The sequence below is a fragment of the Ranitomeya imitator genome, chromosome 2 (assembly GCF_032444005.1).
Source record: "Ranitomeya imitator isolate aRanImi1 chromosome 2, aRanImi1.pri, whole genome shotgun sequence".
In the NCBI taxonomy this organism is placed as follows: domain Eukaryota; kingdom Metazoa; phylum Chordata; class Amphibia; order Anura; family Dendrobatidae; genus Ranitomeya; species Ranitomeya imitator.
The window spans coordinates 448111973-448133778 of record NC_091283.1 but is presented as its reverse complement, the minus strand read 5'-3'; the positions used below and the strand labels follow the sequence as shown (position 1 = coordinate 448133778).

General features: G+C 47.7%; 1 protein-coding gene across 1 annotated transcript in view; it reads right to left on the bottom strand.

The window, feature by feature from the left end:
* RAD21L1 (RAD21 cohesin complex component like 1) overlaps positions 1-21806 on the bottom strand; it is a 106015-nt gene that overhangs the window by 65734 nt on the left and 18475 nt on the right. The window lies entirely within an intron of this gene.

Here is a 21806-nt window from a genome sequence, read left to right as displayed (position 1 = left end):
TCTGTGTTTCCTGTCCCTATCAAGGATAAGAAGGACAACCTCCTGGTGGTGCTGTCAGGAGGGACGTCCTGGAAAAATGGGCTGGAAATCTCAGCTTATACTCGAGTATATACGGTACTTCCGGAAAAGCCCATTTGTTCACCAGCATCCTGAAAGTTCTTTTGTTCAGGCTCCACTTCCCAGGCTGAATGTCCTGACGACTCAGGAAATCCACCTGGAAGTTTGATGACCCCTTCAGGTGGACTGCTGTGAGGGAGAAAAGGTTCTTTTCTGCCCAGCAAAAAATTTGACTCGAGACGCCTGCAAAGCTGTTGAATTTTGAGCTCCCCTGCTGTTTGAGATGGACGACAGTAGTTGTGTTGTCTGAGTAGATCTGGACATGACTTCCTGAAATTAAGCTGTTTGCTGCTATGAGGGCTTCCTCCACTGCTTTCAGTTCCCTGAAATTGGAGGATCTGGCACTTATTGTCAGACTCCAGAGGCCCCGAAACGGAGTATGCAGGATTTACTGCTCCCAAACCCAGCTTGCTGGCGTCAGTCGCGATTGTCACAAGAGGAGATTGTGACCAGCTTACCCCCCGTGTGAATATTTCTGGGGTTTAACCACCATGCAAATGATGCCTTCACGCGACCTGGAGTAAACACTCTTCTGTTTAGGGAACCCGGATTCCCATCCCAGTTTGTGAGAATGTGGGCCTGAAGGACTCTGGAATGGGCCTGAGCCCATGACACTGACTGGATACATGCTGTCATGGAGCCCAGAATCGACATGCTTTCCCGTATGGTTGGAGATCTGCTTTCTCTGAAATCTACCACCTTTTTTGTTAAAGCCCAAAAATGATCTTCCGGGAGAAAGGACTTCTGTTTTACTGAGTCCAGTAGAACTCCCAAGAACCTTCTTGTTTTGGAAGGTTGTAATTTTGATTTTTTTTTAGATTTGGGAGCCACCCTAATATTTTGAGAATGTCTAGGGTTCTCGTAACATGATTGGTGAGAACCTGAGCTGAGGGAGCTATCAGAAGCAGATCGTCCAGGTAAGGGATGATACAGATTCCCTGTCTGCAGATATGAGACACTGTCTCCGCCATTATCTTTGAGAAAACTCTTGGGGCTGAAGAGATTACAAAGGGGAGCACGTTGAATTGAAAGTGTCTCACTTGATGATTGAATTGAATCGCAAACCTGAGATATTTTCTGTGACGGGGGTGAATGGGTACGTGAAGTAAGCATCTTTTAGGTCTATCGTTACCATAAAGAACCCTGGACCTATTAGGGGAATAGTCGATTTCACGGATTCCATCTTGAATCGGTGGTATACAATATGACGATTCAGATCTTTCAGGTTTATTATGACTCTTGGTTCCCCTGTTGGTTTATTTTACCAGGAATAACCGGGAATAGTGTCCTAGACCCCATTCTTCTGGGGGTATCAGATTCCAAGAGAGGGGGGGGGGGATAAGAATTCTATCAGAAGGCCCTCTTGTATTATATTGAGGACCCACTGACATTCTGAGACGGCCCGCCAGTGATGGATGAATCTTGCGAGCCTCCCCCCCACCGGGACGGAGTCATTGCTGCTGCTGCTGTTGGGGAATGAGGATATTTTTTCCCCTCCCTTTGGCATAGCTCCATCTCCCCGTTTTTCCTTTACCTCTTGTTTGACGGGTATTTGACTGGGGGGAGGGAGGCACGAAAAAAAACGGTTTTTACGTACCGGTAATAGGATTTTACAGAGTCCACGACAGCACCCACAACGAGAGAGGGGATCCGCCCACCTTCCGGACAGGAACCTACAGGTTAAAAAGGGGCGGTCCCCCTCGCCCTCCAGTTTCTGTTCCAGAGTACAAGGGATACCGCCAATGAATCAGTACATGACAATATTATCTTAACAATACTAAATACCACCACCTCTATAGAGTGATCTCTAAGGCACACCTTCCAACAGAGTGCAAGAATAAGTAACTAAATACGGGGGGGAATGTATGGGTGCTGTAGTGGACTCTGTAAAATCCTATTACCGGTACGTAAAAACCGGTTTTCCTATCGCCACGACAGCACCCACAACGAGAGACTTTCAAAGATTATCTATTTGGGAGGGATCACAGCACTAAGTACTGAACGGCCAAACTGTAAGCTGGAATTGGCAGATAGATCAAGGCGATAGTGCTTATAAAAGGTGGAAGGTGATGACCAAGTTGCCGCCTTACATATCATATCAATGGGGACATCTGCCTTCTCCGCCCAAGATGATGCCATAGCCCGAGTGGAATGCGCCCTGATGCCTTCTGGTGGTGTTTCTCCCCTGGCAGAGTAAGCAAGACATATCGCTTCTCTAATCCATCTAGCGATAGAATTCTTCGTGACACTTGAACCCTTTTTTCGATTCTGGAAATAAACAAACAAAGCCCTACTCTGTCTCCAGCTTTGTGTCCTATTCAAGTACTCTAATATCGCCCTCTTTACATCTAGAGTATGATATTTTTTCTCCTCTTCTGAACTTGGATTTTCATAAAAAGATGGTAAATAAATCTCCTGACTTCTATGAAATTTAGTTGCTACTTTTGGCAAGTATGCAGGATCTGGTTTTAAGACAATCTTATCCTGGAGAATTATTAGATAGGGAGGATCTACTGATAACGCCTGTATATCACTGACCCTACTGGCAGATGTTAACGCTAAAAGTAGAGCTGTTTTTAAGGTTAAATTTTTCATTGGAAGAGAATCCAATGGTTCGAAAGGGGGTTCAATCAACGCCTCAAGCACTAAATTTAGATCCCAAGGGGGTAATCTTACAATATGGATTGGGTTAGAACGCTGACATGCCTTAATAAACCTAGCAACCCATCTATTACCAGCTATATCACTGTTATACAGAGCCCCTAAGGCTGAAACATGAACTCTCAGAGTGTTGACTGCTAAACCCAATTCCCAGCCTTTCTGAAGGAATTCTAGAATAGCCGAAATCGGAGCTTTATCTCCTAATGGTTGCTGATAAAATGTAAGGAATTTTTTCCAAATTTTAGTGTAGATTTTTGTAGTGACCTCCTTCCTGCTTTTCAATAAGGAAGCTATTAAAGCATTGGAGAACCCCCTCTCCCTCAGAAGCTCCCTCTCAAGTTCCAAGCCGTTAAGTGAAGAGTCTCCAAATTTGGATGACGAAATGGACCCTGAGAAAGGAGTTCCGGAACCACTGGCAAAACCCAGGGATCGGTCACAGACATTGTCATGAGGAGAGAGAACCAAGGCCTCCTTGGCCAGAAGGGGGCAATTAAGATCACTCTGGCTCTTTCCTCCCTGATCTTTCTGAGAACTATCGGAATCAGACACATTGGGGGAAAGGCATATGCCAGCTGGAAGTCCCAACGGATACGAAGGGAATCCACTAAGAACGGTCGGTCTGCTATGTGTAATGATGCAAACTTCCTGACATTCCTGTTCTCCCTCGTAGCAAACAGATCTATTACCGGCAAACCCCAAAGATTGACTATCTGATCGAATATCTGTTTGTTTAGAGACCATTCCCCCTGACGAAGGGAATGGCGACTGAGATAGTCTGCCTCTATATTGAGTTCCCCTTTTATATGAACTGCCGACAGGGAATGAAAGTGATTCTCGGCTAGGGACAATATCTGTGCTGTAGTGGTCATTAGGGATCGTGACCTTGTCCCCCCCTGATTGATGTAGGCCACCACAGTCATATCGTCGGTTTGTATTTGTACATGCAAATCTTTCAGGGATGGTAGTAAGTGAAGAAGAGCCTGATAGACCGCAGCAAGCTCTCTCAAATTTGAGGAATTCTGGGATTCTTGGATCGACCATCTCCCCTGGGTTAGAATGTCCGGTGTGATGGCCCAGAGAACTCCCTTTGATAAATGTGCCAGGTTGAGCCACCATCTCAGATCGTGAAGAGTGGCTGGTGATAGACTGAACTTTCTGCTTAGAGAACCCTGAAGATCTTTCTCTGCTTGAAGAATTTCGTACTGAAGCATTCGAGTATGAGCCTGAGCCCATCTCACAGCCGGTATACACGCAGTCAATGATCCTAGTAGAGACATTGCGTCTCTTAAACTTAAGTTTGGAACTTTCCTTACAGCCATGATCTTTTGAATGATCTTCTGCTTCTTTTCCTCTGGTAGAAAGGATAACTGATTTTCTGAGTCTAGAAGAACTCCTAGGAACATTTGACATCTTGTAGGTTCTAGTTTTGACTTTTCCCTGTTGATTATCCATCCGAGTTCCTGTAAGGATGATATTATGGCATTTACCAGAGCCGTACACTGAGCCCTCGAATTCCCGACTATTAAAAAATCATCTAGATAAGGCACTACAAGGGTTTCCCTCTCCCCGATATGGGCCATTACTTCCGAAATAACCTTTGTAAAAACTCTAGGTGCCATGGACAGGCCAAAGGGCATTGCCCGAAATTGGAAATATTTAATTTGATGGCTTACCCATACTGCCATCCTGAGGAACTGTTGGTGATTTCTGTGAACTGGAAGATGGTAGTATGCATCTTTTAGATCCAAGACCGACATGTAGCACCTAGGAAACAAAAGCTTAGTTGTTGATTTAATGGATTCCATCTTAAAAGCGTGGTATTGAAGATATTTATTTAATTTACGCAAATTTATGATAGTCCTAAAGGACCCATCAGGTTTGGAAATCAAAAATAGCGGAGAATAAAAACCCGACTTCTCCTGATGTTTCGGAACCTCTTCAATAACTCGCTTTGTAAGCAATTGTTGAATCTCTAATTCTAAGGCCTGTTGTTGGGCCGGAGAGTCCAGCGATGTTGTTACAAAATGATCTGGGGGGAGTTCTCAAAAATTATAATTTTAACCCTGACGCAACTACCCCCATTATCCAGGCACTAGAAGTAATTTTTTTCCATTCATCTGAGAAGAACCTCAGTATCCCCCCTACTGGTAGATCTGTTCTATCTGTAGTTACGTCTACGTCTTGATAAAGATGAAGGGTTCTTATAGTATCCACCTTTCTTCTTTTGATCTGATGATTCCCAGTCACGATTATATCCTTGCTGGTATGACTGAAATCTCCTGAAGGGCATGCGTCTCCGGAAGGCGTTCCTAAAAGTGGGATTAAATGTTTTAGGAAATCCCTTCTTTCTATCTTCTGCCTTTGCAAGGATGTCATCCAGCACCGGGCCGAATAGGTACTCACCCTTACACGGAATGGAGCACAACTTGGCTTTAGCCTGAGCATCCCCCTTCCAGGTCTTAAGCCATAGTGCCCGTCGGGCTGCATTTCAAAGACCCGCCGACCTTGCGGCCAATTTTATGGAATCAATCGAAGCATCAGCTAGATAAGCAGCTCCTTCTCTGATCTGAGACAGGGAATTCAATAACTTATCCCTAGGTACTTTCGCTTTAAGTTGTTCCTCCAACTGAGTCACCCAGACCATAACTGATCTGGCAGTACAGGTGCCCGCGATTGCGGGTTTAAAGGCTCCAGATGATGACTCCCACACATTCTTAAGGAGCATGTCAGCCTTCCTATCTGAGGGATCCTTAAGGAGTCCCACATCCTTTAATGGTAGCGAGGCTGTTTTTGAAGTAGAGGCTACTGCCGCATCTACTTTCGGAATCTTCATCCACTGAGATAAGACATCATCCTCAAAGGGGTACCTTCTTTTTGCGGCCGAAGGTAAGAACCCTTTATCCAGTTTGTCCCACTCCCGTTTGACCAGATCTTTAATTGAATCAACCACCGGGAAAGCTCTACGACTTCTCTGGCACAGCCCCGCAAACATAATTTCCTGGGTCGTTTTTGCTTCTTTACTTTCTGCAACCCCCATAGTCGCACGGACTGTCTTAATGTTTCCATATTATCAACGGAAAAACAAGGCCTTCCTTCCTCATCCGAGGAGGATGGTGAAGAACTTTCCGAGCATTCGCCCTCTTGCAGTGAAGGGCTAGAATCGGACACCATCTCCATACTGATCTTTTCATGCCGTCTAGACTTAAGGGACGATCTTATTTCTTCCCTAATCACTTCCCTCAAATCCGATGTACGGAGAGGGGCCTCCTCTTCCAAAGTACGGCATATACACGTCTGACACAACTTTTTAAATAGCTGTCAGGTAGTGGCTCCGTGCATAAAGCACACTGTTTATGCTTAGATTTAGGAACTTTCTTCCCCTATAACAAAGCATAGTACAGAAAAAACAATTGTATCAGCTACTGGCTCGGATATAACTCACCACAGCTGATAATATGGAGTACCGGTCTCTGAGGGGGCGAGGTGCGACGTGACGTCGGGTTGCCAGAATCCTGCTGCCCGCGTACCACATCACCGCTATGAGATCTGCCGCTACCGCTCCTCTGCTGCTCTCCTAGCTGCAGGTGTTCGGCGTCTCCTGTAGAAGACATACTGCCGCACACACTCACCAAGCGCTGCCTTTCTTTTTAAAAGTCCCGCGCTACTCCTCCCGGTCTCCTCCGGAAGTCGAAAGGGTACTTCCGGGTCATAAGCGCCGACCTGCTCCATCAGCATTGCGTGCACGTGGATGACCCAGGGCGGCATGCCTTCCCCCAGGAACGCCACTAATCCTTGCCAGACGAGGGGGTGGGGGGGGGAGCTGAACACAGTACTCCCCCCGACGCTGCTTCCGGGCCCCCGACTCTGCCATTCCCCCCGGACACCGCACAGAGGCTTGGCAGACCTGGGTAAGACGAAACCTGCAGGCTCCCGCCGACCGGACAGGAACCCAAACTGGAGGGCGAGGGGCACCGCCCCTTTTTAACCTGTAGGTTCCTGTCCGGAAGGTGGGCGGATCCCCTCTCTCGTTGTGGGTGCTGTCGTGGCGATAGGAAAACGCTCCCTGATAGGCTTTTGCTCTGGAAGGGCCTTTTTCCGATCTGTGGCTTTTTCTAGAATTTCATCTAGAGAGGGGCCAAATAGATAGTCACCTTTAAAAGGTATTGAGCACAGCTTAATTTTGGAGGTGACATCACCACTCCACATCTTAAGCCAGAGGGCTCTTCGTGCTGAATTGGACTGGACTAGCGATATAGCCGCAATCCTAATAGACTCCATGGGGGCGTCAGAGAAAGGCCGAAGCCTTTTGAAGAATGGGTAGAGAATCCAGAAGTTCTCCCCTTGATGTGCCCTGGGAAATGTGCTTTTCTAGCTCATCTATCCAACGAGAAAGGGCTCTAGCGACACAGGTAGCTGCGATGTTATTTTAATCCAGAGGTGGATGTTTCCCAGGATTTTTTTAATAGACTTTCCATTTTCCTATCTAATGGATCCCTCAGCTGAGAGGAGTCTTCAAAGGGGAATGAGGTTTTCTTAGCCACTCTCACCACCTTTATGTCGACCCTTGGCACATCCCAGGAAGGAGAACCTGCCTCTAGGGGAAACCTGTGTCTCATTTCGGATGGTGTGACTAGACGTTTCTCTGGGCATTCCCACTCCTGAGCTATCATGTCTATGATGTTTTGGTGTACTGGGAACCCCACTCGCTTTTCTGACTTCAATCCTGCAAACATTTCATCTTGTATAGTTTGAGATATAGGTTCCTCCTGCAGCCCCATAGTGCTGCGCACTGCTATTACTAATTCATCAACGTAATCAGATGAGAAAAAAATATTTTCTTGCTTTGCAGATTTTATAACTTGAAGGTTCTCCCCATTTTTCCGAGGAGGAAGAATAGGAATGGTTAGAATCAGAGTCAGAAGCCTCAGTTTGAATTCTCCTTTTTTTTTTTAGAAGGAGAAGGATTCTGTAAAGGAGGAGGCATAGGAGGATTGAAGGCAAACAAGGAAGATTGTACTTCACTTTTGACAAGCGTACGGATTTCTTCGAGCAGGGAAGGCTGCTCGGCTCTAACGATTTTGTCCGTGCAGGCTTGACACAGTTTCTTCTCCCATAAGGAGGGAAGCTTCAAACTGCAGATTGCACATTTTGCTGTTTTTCTGGCCGGGTTTTTCTGGGCAGACTTGTCTCCCTAAAATAGAGGGAGCGTGGAGTCAGGAACTAAAGGGTCCCCTATTACCCTGGGCTTGGACCCACCCCACCACAGACTTACTGGAACTGGGGCAGCACTGGGCTCTACAGATGCAGGGCAGGAAGCACCATCCATACTTAAGGGATCAGCCTTACCTGGAGGTGTCTTCGGGCTGGTTTATGTAGCAATAAACTCAGCCCCAAGTTCAGGTGAAATCAGTCCCCTCCTCTTCTTCAGGTCCAAAGGGCAGGCCTCCACGTGGGGCGGCGCGCCATCTGCGGTGTCTGGAGGCCCGGAGGCCGGAACAAGGCCACACCAAGAAGTGTGTGCGTTCCACAGGGTGGAACGCAGAAACCAGAAGTGACGCGCGAGAACCGCCAACGTCACTTCCGGGACGCCGAGACCGCAGGGTGAGGAAAATGGCGGTGAGCTCAGGAGGACACCGCCGGGGATCACTAGCCCGTTTTACCTCAATGAGGTGCGGGTGGGCCAGGACAGGTCCCGAGTCCAGAGGAGACGGAAGCAGCGCATCATGTGGAGGAAGGCAGAGCCCACGACTACCACTGCCCGGTTGGTAAAAAGGTATACCGTGGTCACAGGCCACGCAGCATAGAACAACCTCTCCATGCCCCATGGGGGACAGGAAAGACACTGGCGATTCGGAGGTAGGAAGGGCCTTTTAACCTCTTTGTGCTTCCTGTCCCCCCATTAGGGAATGGAGACATCCTCCTATGCTGTCGTGGAAGGTGACTAGAGAAGGAAGGATTTTTGGTACTCACATAAAATCTCTTTCTTGGAGCCTTCATTGGAAGGGGGGGGGGACACAGGTGACCACGGGTGTATGCTGCTGTCGTTAGGAGGCTGACACTCGTCAAAAAATAGGAAAATGGCTCCTCCTCTGCAGTATACACCGACCGACAGGCACAAAGTACCTCAGTTAGTGTTAAAGCAGTAGGAGAAACAACCAAAACTCAGCATATGTACCAACCCAACAGCAAAGGCACTTTGGCTCAAGAGTGGTACAAACAATTAGGGAGGGTACTGTGTCCCCCAATGAAGGCTCCAAGAAAGATTTTACGGTGAGTACCAAAAATCTTTCTTGATCGCTTCATTGGGGACACAGGTAATCATGGGATGCCCTAAAGCAGTCTACAAGGGTGGGAACAGAAAGAATGCAAAGGAAAAACAGACTTAGGTCAGCCGATGTGTAACCGCCCCCTGCAGCACCTTCCTTCCTAGGCCTGCATCAGACGAGACACGAGTATGAACCCTGTAAAACCTCGCGAAGGTGTGCAAAGATGACCAGGTCGCGGCCCTACAATATGTAAAGCTGAGGCCTGGTGACAAACTGCCCAAGGAAGGAGTTCTCCAGGGAATGGACCGGAGAAGGACATAGAGAAGAAAGGGCAATGTCTTCATTAATGTGAAAAGAAAAGACCACCTTAGGTAGAAAAGAAGGAACAGGTCTGATAACTACCTTATCTTGATGTAGAATCAAGAATGGAGAACGGCAGGATAATGCCGCTAACTCAGAAACTCCCCTGATGGCCGTAATGGCAACTAAGGGCTCATTGCTCACTTGTGTGAAATACGGCAGAGTCTCGCAGGTTAAAACCTGGCTCTGCCACCGTCACTCCAGAGTGGAGCGTGCGGCTGCACAGCAATACATGGAGCTGCAGGCTCCGCTCCCAAGTGCCGGGTGTTACCATGCGAGACTCGGCCATATTTCACACAAGTGAGTATGAGCTGTTATGACCTGGTGGTCAGGACAATAATGGACCTGGCGGTAAGAGCACACGGAATGACCTGATAGTTACTGATAATATAGGACGAGCTCTGAGACGTGGGAACTCTGCTGACCGCAATCCCTAATTCTATCACACACACTAGAAATAGCCGTGGATTGCTCCTAACGCTCCCTATGCAACTCGACACAGCCTAAGGAACTAGCTAGCCCTAAAGATAGAAAAATAAAGCCTACCTTGCCTCAGAGAAATTCCCCAAAGGAAAAGGCAGCCCCCCACATATAATGACTGTGAGTAAAGATGAAAATACAAACACAGAGATGAAATAGATTTAGCAAAGTAAGGCCCGACTTACTGAACAGACTGAGGATAGGAAAGGTAGCTTTGCGGTCAGCACAAAAAACTACAAAAAGACCAAGCAGAGGGCGCAAAAAGACCCTCCGCACCGACTCACGGTGCGGAGGCGCTCCCTCCGCGTCCCAGAGCTTCCAGCAAGCAAGACAACAATCAAAATAGCAAGCTGGACAGAAAAATAGCAAACCAGAGAAAAACAAGCAGGAACTTAGCTTCTGCTGGGAAGACAGGTCACAAGAACGATCCAGGAGTGAACTAGACCAATACTGGAACATTGACAGGTGGCATGGAGCAATAATCTAGGTGGAGTTAAATAGAGCAGCCAGCTAACGAATTAACCTCGTCACATGTGGAAGGAACTTCAGAAGCCGCAGCCCCACTCACCACCACCAGAGGAAGCCCATGGACAGAACCAGCCGAAGTACCATTCATGACCACAGGAGGGAGCTTGACAACAGAATTCACAACAATGAGCCCTAAGAAGGCAACTTCCCATGATAGAAAAGAAAACGAAATGTCCTGAATGGGCTCAAAAAAGTAGCGTGCTGGAGTGTGCCAAGGACAAGGTTAAGATCCCATGGATCTATCAGGGAACGATAGAGAGGTGCCAGGAGGGCGAATCCTTAGGCTATATGCACACATCCAGAATTGCAGTGGAAATTTCCGCGGCAATTCCGCAACTCAATGCTGCGGGTATAACGCATGCGGAATTGGCATGCGTATTCCCGCTAAACACTAGCGTTTTTCAAGCGTAATTAGCTTGCAGAATGCCAGCGTTTTCCAAGCGATCTGTAGCATCGCTTGGAAAACTGATTGACAGTGACAAGTGTGACCAACTTTTTACTATTGATGCTGCCTATGCAGCATCAATAATAAAAAGATATAATGTTAAAAATAATAATAAAAAAAGTAAATAAAAAAAATCATGATATTCTCACCTTCCGGCAGCACCCGTAGCCTTCCCGCTCCTCGCGATGCTCCCGTTTCCCAGTAATGCCTCGCGGCAATGACCCCAGATGACGTAGCATCTCGCGAGACCGCTACATCATCACAGGTCATTGCCGCAAGGCATTACTGGGAATGGGAGCATCGCGAGGAGCGGGAAGGCTGAAGGTGCCGCCAGAAGGTGAGAATATCACGATTTTTTTTTTTTTTTTTACAGGTATATGGTTCCCAGGGCCCGGAGGAGAGTCTCCTCTCCTCCACCCTGGGTACCAACTGCACATGATCCGCTTACTTCCCGCATGGTGGGCATAGCCCCATGCGGAAAGTAAGCGGATCAATGCATTCCTATGTGTGCGGAAACGCTGCGATTCCGCACAAAGAATGAACATGCTGCGTTTTTATCCGGAATGCGATTCCGCCGTGGAAAAAAAAAAATGCAGCATGTGCACAAAAAATGCGGAATGCATTAAAAACTATGGGATGTTTATGTGAGCGTTTTTTTAGTGTTTTTTTCGGCGGAAAACGGACGAAAAAAAAAAAATCTAAAAATTCTGAATGTGTGCACATAGTCTTAAAGAAAAGTCTTTACCTGGGAACGAGACGCCAGATTTCATTGGAAAAGAATTGACAGAGTGGAAACTTGCCTCTTAAGAGTACTGAGTGATAGGCCCGAGTCAAGACCCGCTTGTGGAAAACCAAGGTTTGAAGGAAGCGAAAAGCACATAGGAACCAAATTGTTGTCCTCACATCACCAGAAGGAGGCCTTCCAGTATCTTTGGTGGATACGCGAGGATACTTGTTTTCTCACCTTAATCATGGTCTGAATGACCTGATGGGAAAAGCCTCTCTCAAAACTGCGGCCTCAACGGCCATGCCGTTAACCTTAGACTGTGAACTCTGGTGGAAGAGGGGGCCTTGCGAAAGAATATCCGGACGGTTTGAAAGCCTCCATGAGCATGTTCACTAGCTCCACTTACCAGGCCCGTTTTGGCCAATCTGGAGCTATCAGGATTACAGGAATCCCTTCTGCCTTTATGTTTTCACAAGTTTCTGAATCAAGGGGAGGGACGGAATAAGAAAAGGCAGTTGGAAATGTGACCACGGGATTACTAGAGCATCGCAACCAATGACTAGGGATCCCGGGACCTGGTTATGTACTGAGGAACCTTATGGTTAATCCGAGACGCCATCAGGTCAACATGCGGTGTGCCCATTTCGGGCATATCTGGTTGAAAACAGCAGGGCTCAGTGATCACTCGCTCGATGCGAGACCCTGACGGCTCAGAGAAATCAGCTGCCCAATTTTCGACCCTCGGAATGTGCATGGCTAATATGGCGGGAACGTGACATTCTTCCCATCGCAGAATCCTGGGTACCTGTACCATAACCTGTTTTCTGTGAGTCTCGCCTTGATGGTTTATGAAAGCCACAGCAGTGGCATTGTCCGACTGTATGCGGACCGGATGGCCTGCAAGGAGGGTCTTCCAGTGACGAAGGGCAAAGAAAAGCATTAAGCTACTTACTGGTAGCGGCATTTTTCGGAGGCCCATGACAGCACTACGAGAGAGGGGATCCGCCCTTCAGGAACAGGAAACCTACAGATACAAAAGGGCGGCACCTCTCCCCATGCATCAGTTGTATTTCAGAGCCTGAGAGGACTACCGCGGTTAGTGGCACACAAATATACATTATATACAGTTTATATACAAAAATAATCCATTATATCGAAACTAGATACCACACGTGAGATCTATCTATCTCATATACATTATAGGAAGTGCAACCCCCACGTGAATAGGGAGTGAACTAAGGGTGCTGTAATGAGCCTCCGAAAAATGCCGCTACCAGTAAGTAGCTTAATGCTTTATTCGGACTCCCATGACAGCACTACGAGAGAATTACAGAGATGTAAACTACCTTAGGGAGGGACTATAGCCTGTAGCACCCTTAACCCGAAGGTGAGATCAGAAGAGAACCCCAAGTCCAACCTATAGTGCTTAAAAAAGGTGGAAGGGGATGACCACGTAGCTGCCTTACATATCTGGTCGATCGAAACTCCAGATCTTTCCGCCCAGGATGTAGCCATGGCCCGGGTGGAATGTGCCCTCAGATTCTGCGGAGCCGGACCTCCACCTGCAGTATAAGCCAGAGAGATAGCCTCCCTAATCCACTTCGCTGGCGTGTACTTTGACACTCTAAGCCCTTTCCTAGGACCTTGGAAGGATAGAAATAACGCATCCTCTCTTTTCCAAGCATCAGTGACTGAGATATATTCTAACAGACATCTCCTAACATCCAATGTATGGAGTAGCTCCTCCTTAGGATTAGAAGGATTAGGGAGAAATGACGGTAAAACTATCTCCTGAGATCTGTGAAAATCTGAGGCTACCTTTGGTAAATAAGCTGGGTCCGGTCTGAGGACTACTCTGTCCTGTAGAAACTCTGTATAAGGGGAAAGCCTAGAAAGAGCCTGTATGTCCCCTACCCTACGAGCAGTTGTAATTGCCACCAAGAATACTGTTTTGAGGGATAGTAATTTAAGTGAGGCTGAATGTAAGGGCTCAAACGGTTCTTTAGTCAAGGCTGAAAGGACTAGGTTGAGATCCCAAGGCATTGACCTATTTCTGTGTAAGAGGTCTAGACCTACTAGATGCTTTGATAAACCTTGATACCCAATAGTTACTAGCAATGTTACAAGAAAACAGAGCCCCTAGGGCTGAGACTTGTACTTTTAGCGTACTTGTAGATAGATTTAGCTCTAGCCCTTTCTGCAGGAATTCTAGAATCTGGTTGATTGGTATTCCCTCTTCAATATTAAAATTTGAAGAGGCCAGAAACTTCCTCCATGTTCTAGAGTAGATCTTAGTTGTCTTATGTTTCCTACTCTTCATAAGGGTATCAATTAAATTTGGGGAAAACCCTCTGTTTTTTAACAATGACCTCTCAAACACCATGCCGTCAAATGGAGTCCCTTCACTTGTGGATGGTTGATCGGACCTTGATGAAGTAAATCCAGAATGTCCGGAAGTACCCAGGGGTCTTCCACTGACATGGTCCTGAGCCAGGAAAACCAAGCCCTTCTGGGCCAGAATGGGGCGATCAGTATGACTCTCGCTTGATCCTCCCTTATTTTCCTGACCACAAGAGGCAATAGGCCCAGCGGGGGGAACGCATAAGCCAATCGAAAATCCCATCTGATCAGGAAGGCATCCACTGCCAACGGATTCTCCCTGGGATTTAAGGAACAGAACTTTTTTGTTTTTCTGTTGTCCTTGGTGGCAAATAAATCCACCTCTGGATGACCCCACATGCGGACAATCTGGTTGAAGATACCTCCGTTCAGAGACCATTCCCCTTGTTTTAAGGTGTTTCGGCTTAGAAAGTCTGCTCTTATATTTTCTTTCCCTTTTATATGTAGTGCAGTTAAACATAGAAAATGGCTTTCTGCTGTCTGGAGCAGGCGGTCCGCTACTTCCATCAGGGATTCGGAGCGTGTTCCACCCTGGTAATTCACGTAGGCCACTGCCACCTGGTTGTCGGAGAGGACCTTGACATGGTGACCCTGTAGATACACGAGGAGTTTCTTAACAGATAGCTCAACAGCCATTAACTCTCTCTGATTAGAAGAGGCTGATGTTTGGGGGTCCCATAGACCCTGAACTACAATGTCACCCATGTGTGCCCCCCACCCCGTGGGGCTGGCGTCTGTTTTTATTACACGAGTCACGTGTGTCACCCAGGGAACTCCTGCTGACAGTTTGTCTTTCTCTAGCCACCATCTAAGAGATGTAAGAACCGCTGGACTTAATGTCACTTGACCCTGCAAGGAACCCTATAAGGCTCTATCATTATCCAGCACCTCAAACTGTAAAGGCCTGGTATGGAACTGGGCCCAACGGACGGCAGGAATACACGAAGTTAGGGAACCTAATAGTGACATAGCCCGTCTTAGGGTCATGGATGGTTTATTAATCGCTTTTAACACCTGCTGTTAAATATGGAGTAATTTATCAGGTGGAAGACAGCATTTTTGGGTCTCGGAATTTAACAACAGCCCTAGGAATCTCTGGATCTTTAAGGGCTGTAATCGGGATTTTTCATAATTTATTATCCAGCCCAGATGTTCTAGTTTAGCCATAGCTGTTTTTACTTGAGCAAGGCAATGGTCTGCTGAGTTTCCAACTATCAGGAAATCATCCAGATAAGGAATAATGAGGATATTGAATTCTCGTAAGTGCGCCATGACCTCAGTGACTACTTTAGTAAACACGCTAGGTGCTGCTGAAAGGCCGAAGGGAAGAGCTCTAAATTGAAGATGGCGAACAATTCCTCCCATAGACACCGCAACTCTTAGGAACCTCTGGAAGTTTTCATGGATAGGAACATGATAGTATGCATCCTTTAAATCTACAATCACCATGAAGCAGTGTTTGAACAGCTCATGTGACCGCGACGTCATTGAAGGTCCTTCACTCACCGCATTCTAAGGAACGGAGGGAGACGCTAGCAGCGCTGTGACCCAGGGCCCGTCCGAGGGTGAGTATATCCATGTTTTTTATTTTTATTCTTTATTTTTTACATGAATATGGATCCCAGGGCCTGAAGGAGAGTCTCCTCTCCTCCAGACCCTGGGAACCACACGCCGAAATGCAGGATCGCTCCCTGCACACGCCGTACCCGGCGTATAAGACGACCCCCGACTTTTGGGACAATTTTTTGGGGTCAAAAAGTCGTCTTATACGCCGGAAAATACGGTATATACAGCAGTCCCTGCATCTCTTGTGTGACATATATACAGCAGTGCCCGCGTCTCCTGTGTGATGTAAATACAGCAGTCCCTGCGTCTCCTATGTGATTTATATACAGTCCCTGTGTCTATGTGATGTATATACACCTGTCTCAGCATCTGCTATGTGATATAGATACAGCAGTGCCCACGTCTCCTGTGTTATGTAAATACAGCAGTCTCAGCGTCTCCTATGTGATTTATATACAACAGTCCCTGTGTCTATGTGATGTATATACACCTGTCTCAGCGTCCGCTATGTGATATAGATACAGTAGTCCCAGCGTCTCCTATGTGAGTATATGATTTACAAAACTTATTATGACAAAAAGTTGACTGCTCTCATGGCCGACATAAACCGGGAAAAGCAGCTGTGAGAAGCAAGATGATCAGTATCACCTAACATCACAGCTGCAACAAAGAGAAGCAGCTCCAGCTGTCACATTAAGGGGGAGTTACTGTAATTGTTTGACTAAATATACCAGGGTAATTTTCAAGGTTATCATTTTTGTGTGGCCCCCGAATTGTGTTAGAAATTTCCAAATGGCCCCTGGCTGGAAAAAGGTTCCCCACCCGTGTCTTAGAGTATCAGTCTATGTACTATTGTTTATCATTATGTGTTCTTCTGAACACTGTTTTTGTCTATACACTGGGTGGTGATTTTTAATGCGTTAATAAATTTATTGATTTTTAAAGGGAATATATGTTTTGCAGATGAATGGTTTTTCCCTAGTCTTATGACGCTTTTTGATTTTAACGGATCTCAGGACCTGGCAACAAACTAAGTAACCATATGGTTCATCCGAGATGCCATTAGGTCGACGTCCGGGGTACACCATCTCTGGCATATCTGGTTGAAGACGGAAGGGTTGAGAGACCACTTGCTCTGAAGACACAGAAAAAAAATCGACTGCCCGATTTTCTACCACAGGAATATGCAGTGCTGATATGGCGGGAACGTGACTCTCCGCCCATAACTGAAACCTAGCTACCTCCGCCACAACCTGTTTGTTGCGAGTCCCGCCTTGATGCTTTATGTAGACCACGGCAGTGGCGTTGTCCGACTGTATGCGGACCAGCAGGCCTGCAAGGAGGGTCTGCCAGCGGCGAAGGGCGAAGAAACTTGCCATGTTCTCCAGGAGACTGATGGGGAGTACAGCTTCTTGGGAGTTCCAGCGACCCTGCACTGTGTGATGAAGAAAAAAAAACGCTCCCCAATCAAGGAGACTGGCGTCGGTGATGATGACCTGTCACCGGAGAGCGTCCACCAGGTCAGGGACTGCCTCACTTTGAGAGGTAGTAGAATGGACCAATCCAGGGAAGCAGTCCTCTTGCTCCAAACAGTCAAGAGGGACAGTTGAAGGGGACAAGTATGGAACTGGGAAGAGTGCACGGCCCCCATGGCGTCAGTCATCTTCCGCAGAACTCTCCTGCAGGACCGAAGGAGGAGTGGAGATGGTCACCCTAGAGCGTAGATCCCCTGGCAGAGAGAGGAGAACCTCTCCCCTGAAAGAAAGATACTGGCTTGGACTGTGTCGAACCTGATGTGCAGAAATGGGATCAGGGAGAACTCCTCCCTGTTGACTATTCAGCCGAGCGTCCAAGGTGATCTGAAGACTCTGGTCGCAGTCTCGGCGGGATGGCCCTTTGATCAAAAGATCGTTCAAGTAAGGGATTACGAGAATCCCTTTGGAACGAAGGATGGCCATGACTGCTGCCATGACCTACGAATCATAGAAAAAACAGACCAAACAAATAATGGTGCGCACATCTGAAAACATGAATATGAAATATACAATTTTTATTAGAAACCTGAGACCTACACAATGTATATTAAAATCACAACCATGTACAACACACGATCAATACACCACACCCCTGAACCAAAACCATTCCCTAACAAACAGACATTCCTCACATGTATTCAGCCTGTTTAGTAGCTGTAAATCATGCAGCTGCAGCGACAAAAACTAAATCTCCAAGCACTAACAAATATCCGGAGACCACCCGGGCGTGCTCGGGAAAAACTGAGCAATGAGTATACTCGTTCATCACTAGTGTGCACGCATCCCCAACCAGCAATCAAAGGCTCCTTATGATAATGACAAAAAAGGGGGAAACAACACAAAAGAAATCCAAAAAGGTGATCTTTAATGCTCGAGAAAGGATTGTATATCCGAAACGTCGCCACGCCGTTGGGCATTAAAGATCACCTTTTTGGATTTCTTTTGTGCCGTTATAGATATATATACACATACATATACATACACACTGCTCAAAAAAAATAAAGGGAACACTTAAACAACAGAATATAACTCCAAGTAAATCGAACTTCTGTGAAATCAAACTGTCCACTTAGGAAGCAACACTGTTTGACAATCAATTTCACATGGTGTTGTGCAAATGGAATAGACAACAGATGGAAATTGCCAATTATCAAGACACACTCAATAGAGGAGTGGTTCCGCAGGTGGGGACCACAGACCACATCTCAATACCAATGTTTTCTGGCTGATGTTTTGGTCACTTTTGAATGTTGGTTGTGCTTTCACACTCGTGGTAGCATAAGACGGACGGACTCTACAACCCACACAAGTGTCTCAGGTAGTGCAGCTCATCCAGGAAGGCACATCAATGCAAGCTGTGGCAAGAAGGTGTACTGTGTCTGTCAGCGTAGTGTCCAGAGGCGCTACCAGGAGGCAGGCCAGTACACCAGGAGAGGTGGAGGAGGCCGTAGGAGGGCAACAACCCAGCAGAAGGACCGCTACCTCAGCCTTTGTGCAAGGAGGAACATGAGGAGCACTGCCAGAGCCCTGCAAAATGACCTCAGCAGGCTACAAATGTGCATGTGTCTGCACAAACGGTTAGAAACCGACTCCATAAGGATGGTCTGAGTGCCCGATGTCCACAGATGGGGTTGTGCTCACAGCCCAACAATGTGCAGGACACTTGGAATTTGCCATAGGACACCAGAATTGGCAAATTCGCCACTGGCGCCCTGTACTCTTCCCACATCAAAGTAGGTTCACACTGAGCACATGTGACAGAGGTGACAGAAGCTGGAGACGCCGTGGAGAGCGATCTGCTGCCTGCAACATCCTTCAGCATGACCGGTTTGGCAGTGGGTCAGTAATGGTGTGGGGTGGCATTTCTTTGGAGGGCCGCATAGCCCTCCATGTGCTCGCCAGAGGTAGCCTGACTGCTATTAGGTACCGAGAGGAGATCCTCAGTCCCCTTGTGAGACCATATGCTGGTGCGTTTGGCCCTGGGTTCCTCCTAATGCAGGACAATGCCAGACCTCATGTGGCTAGGAAAGGTTAGTAAGGGACTTTTTAGACAGTGGATCCGCACTCCATGCTTTCAACCAGAGAATGCGGCTTATAGCAACATCATTGCTAGAAGCCCTGGCGGAACAACCGGCCGCATCCACGGAGGCGGTCAGAAGATATTTGCCAGCATGGGCAATCTGGTCTGCTAAGTCTGCCAGTACATCCGAAGAGGCTACCGCTAGAATACCCTGACAAAGCATTCTTGCCCAGGCAGACATGGAATTTGCCACAAAAATGGGACAGAGGGAGTCGCCAGCTGCTTCAAAGGCTGACTTAGACAAGGATTCCATCTGACTATCCATAGAGACCTTATAAATCATCCGGCAAAGACAAGACTGTCTTTGAAGACAGACGAGGAATGGAGGGAGGTCAACCTAAGGGGACTCTGGAGGTCTGGGCTAAAGGGTAAAGGATGTCTAGCCGCTTCCTTCCCTTCCCACTTTTCAAGGTGTTCCCAGTGTTCAGACACGATTGCCTCAAATTCCCTGTGATTGGGAAGAACGTTTCACTCATTTGAAGAAAACGGAGTGCTCCTGAGCGTGTATCTCGTCCTCCTTTAGGTTAAGAGTTTGGCTAATTGTCAAGATAAGGCTACTGACCATGTCCTGCATTCTTGAGACCTGGTCCGTATCGGACTCAGACTGGGAATCCACATCCAACCAAAAACAGCCTCCAAGGAGGGAGCATGGGGTGAGGACACCATCCCCAAGGATGCAGGGGGACCAGGAGAAGTGGAGAAGGAACTGGAAAGGGCCCGTTTCCTTGACTTTGTATCCAACCTGTCCCTGTAGAGGTCGTGGTCAGGTGCATACGAATCACCGTGAGAGGTGGTCGGAGCACTGGTAGTGGTGGACAAGAGTGGAAGTTGTTCTAGGACCTGGACCAGGGACTGTCATACTTTTGTCAGGTCGGAGACCGACTGTGACATAGCAACAGCCCACTCTGGAGGAAGGGGTGTGAAGTCATCCCGGGTGTTAGGAGGCTCCTGTGGGGCAGACATGGTAGAAGGGCTGCAGGACCAGCAAAAAGGAAAAGGCTGACATGAAGACCTCTTTCTTTGCAGAGGGTACAGGCGTACTGAATATACAGTAGGCTTAGAGAGGCAAGAAGAAGCCTCTCTAGGGTTGTGGAAATACTGCTGTGAAGAAGCAAGGACAAAGAGATAGGCTTTGCTCTATCTGATGCCAGCAATAACCAGCAGATAGCTTTGTGGATGGCTGTGTCCCCCTGTGTGCAGATGACCGCAGGTCAGAAGAGAGCGTAGAGACACAGAGGCTGATATAGCATCGGCTGTGTTGTGTTACAGCAAGTCTGATGCACTGCGGTGGGCGTGCAGGTCTGCCGGCCGGCGAAAAAAGAAAGTATCCATCCGATTGGCTGACATGCCGGGGGCATGAACAGCCAGGAAGATCTGCCGTCCGGAGAAACAAAGTCACCCGCCGATTGGCTGACACGCCGGGGGCGTGAACAGCCAGGAAGGGGAAGCTCCATGATCGGAGAGAAAAAGCCAGCCGAACAAGCGCGTGCTGCACGATGCAGGTGGTGTGCCAGACGGAGAAGGAAAAGGAGGAAGAAGAAAGCTATTGGTTAAAAAGGGTGCGCGATTCAAAAGCGCAATGTGAATGGCCATGGTAAGCCGGGAAGAGGTGGAAGGAGGGAGTGCCCGCAAGCACTGAGACAGAGAAATGGCTACAACTTTGCAGACTTGTCCCCTACGAACGCCGCCATGTCCCATGCTGAAGGGACAGTGATCCTTCCCTGGCCTGACGCGTGCAGCTGAGGAAGGGAAAGGAGGGGAACATACCTGTGAGGAGAGTCCCGGTCCCTCTTCTGCGATGAGGATATCTTCAAGAGCCATCGTGGTGGATGAAGGTCACTGGAATGAGTAATCCTCCTTCCCACACAATCTCCAGACGATGCAGAAGACAGTGTCAACCCCTTACAAGAAGGGGGAAGATCACTGCTGTTGACCACAGTCTTCGTCCCAGCCTCACCGAGAAGAGGGGCGGGGTGGAGAAAAGGCAACGACCGGCCACCAGGAATCACCGTGAAGGTGTCAGAGGATTAGGTCCTGCCTTGCGGGTCCGAGAGTGGGCGATGTGGGTGACACCACACTGCTATCTCGGTGGCATAGGTACAGGAAAACAGGGTGAGAAAGTACACCCTGCTACCCTAAGAAAAGAAACCTGAAAAACATTAATAAAAACACAACAGAGAACCTGAAAAGAAAAATGTGTATCTTGGAGCAGATCCAGGTCTGCCTCCTACAGACACTAAGCTTAAACTGAGGTCACGGTGCTTTGTGCCAGTCGGTGGGTGTATACCACTGGGGAGGAGCTACTTTTTCCGTTTTTGCCTAGTGTCATCCTCCTAGCGACAGCAGCATACACCCACAGTTACCTGTGTCCCCCAATGAAGCGATAAAGAAAGTTATTTTATAGCTAGTACCAAAAAATCCTTTTTTCTGGGTAGTTTCATTGGGGAACATAGAAAACCATGGGATGTCCCAAAGCTGTGACCTGAGTGACCACCGCTTGCAGTACCTTTCTGACCAGGATTGCGTCTGCTGAGGGGAAATGTGAACCTTGTACAACTTGTAGAAAGTGGAGATGAGGACCAGGTGGCAGCCTTGCAGGCTGCAGAATAGAGATTACACTTGTTGGGCTCCAAATGGGAAA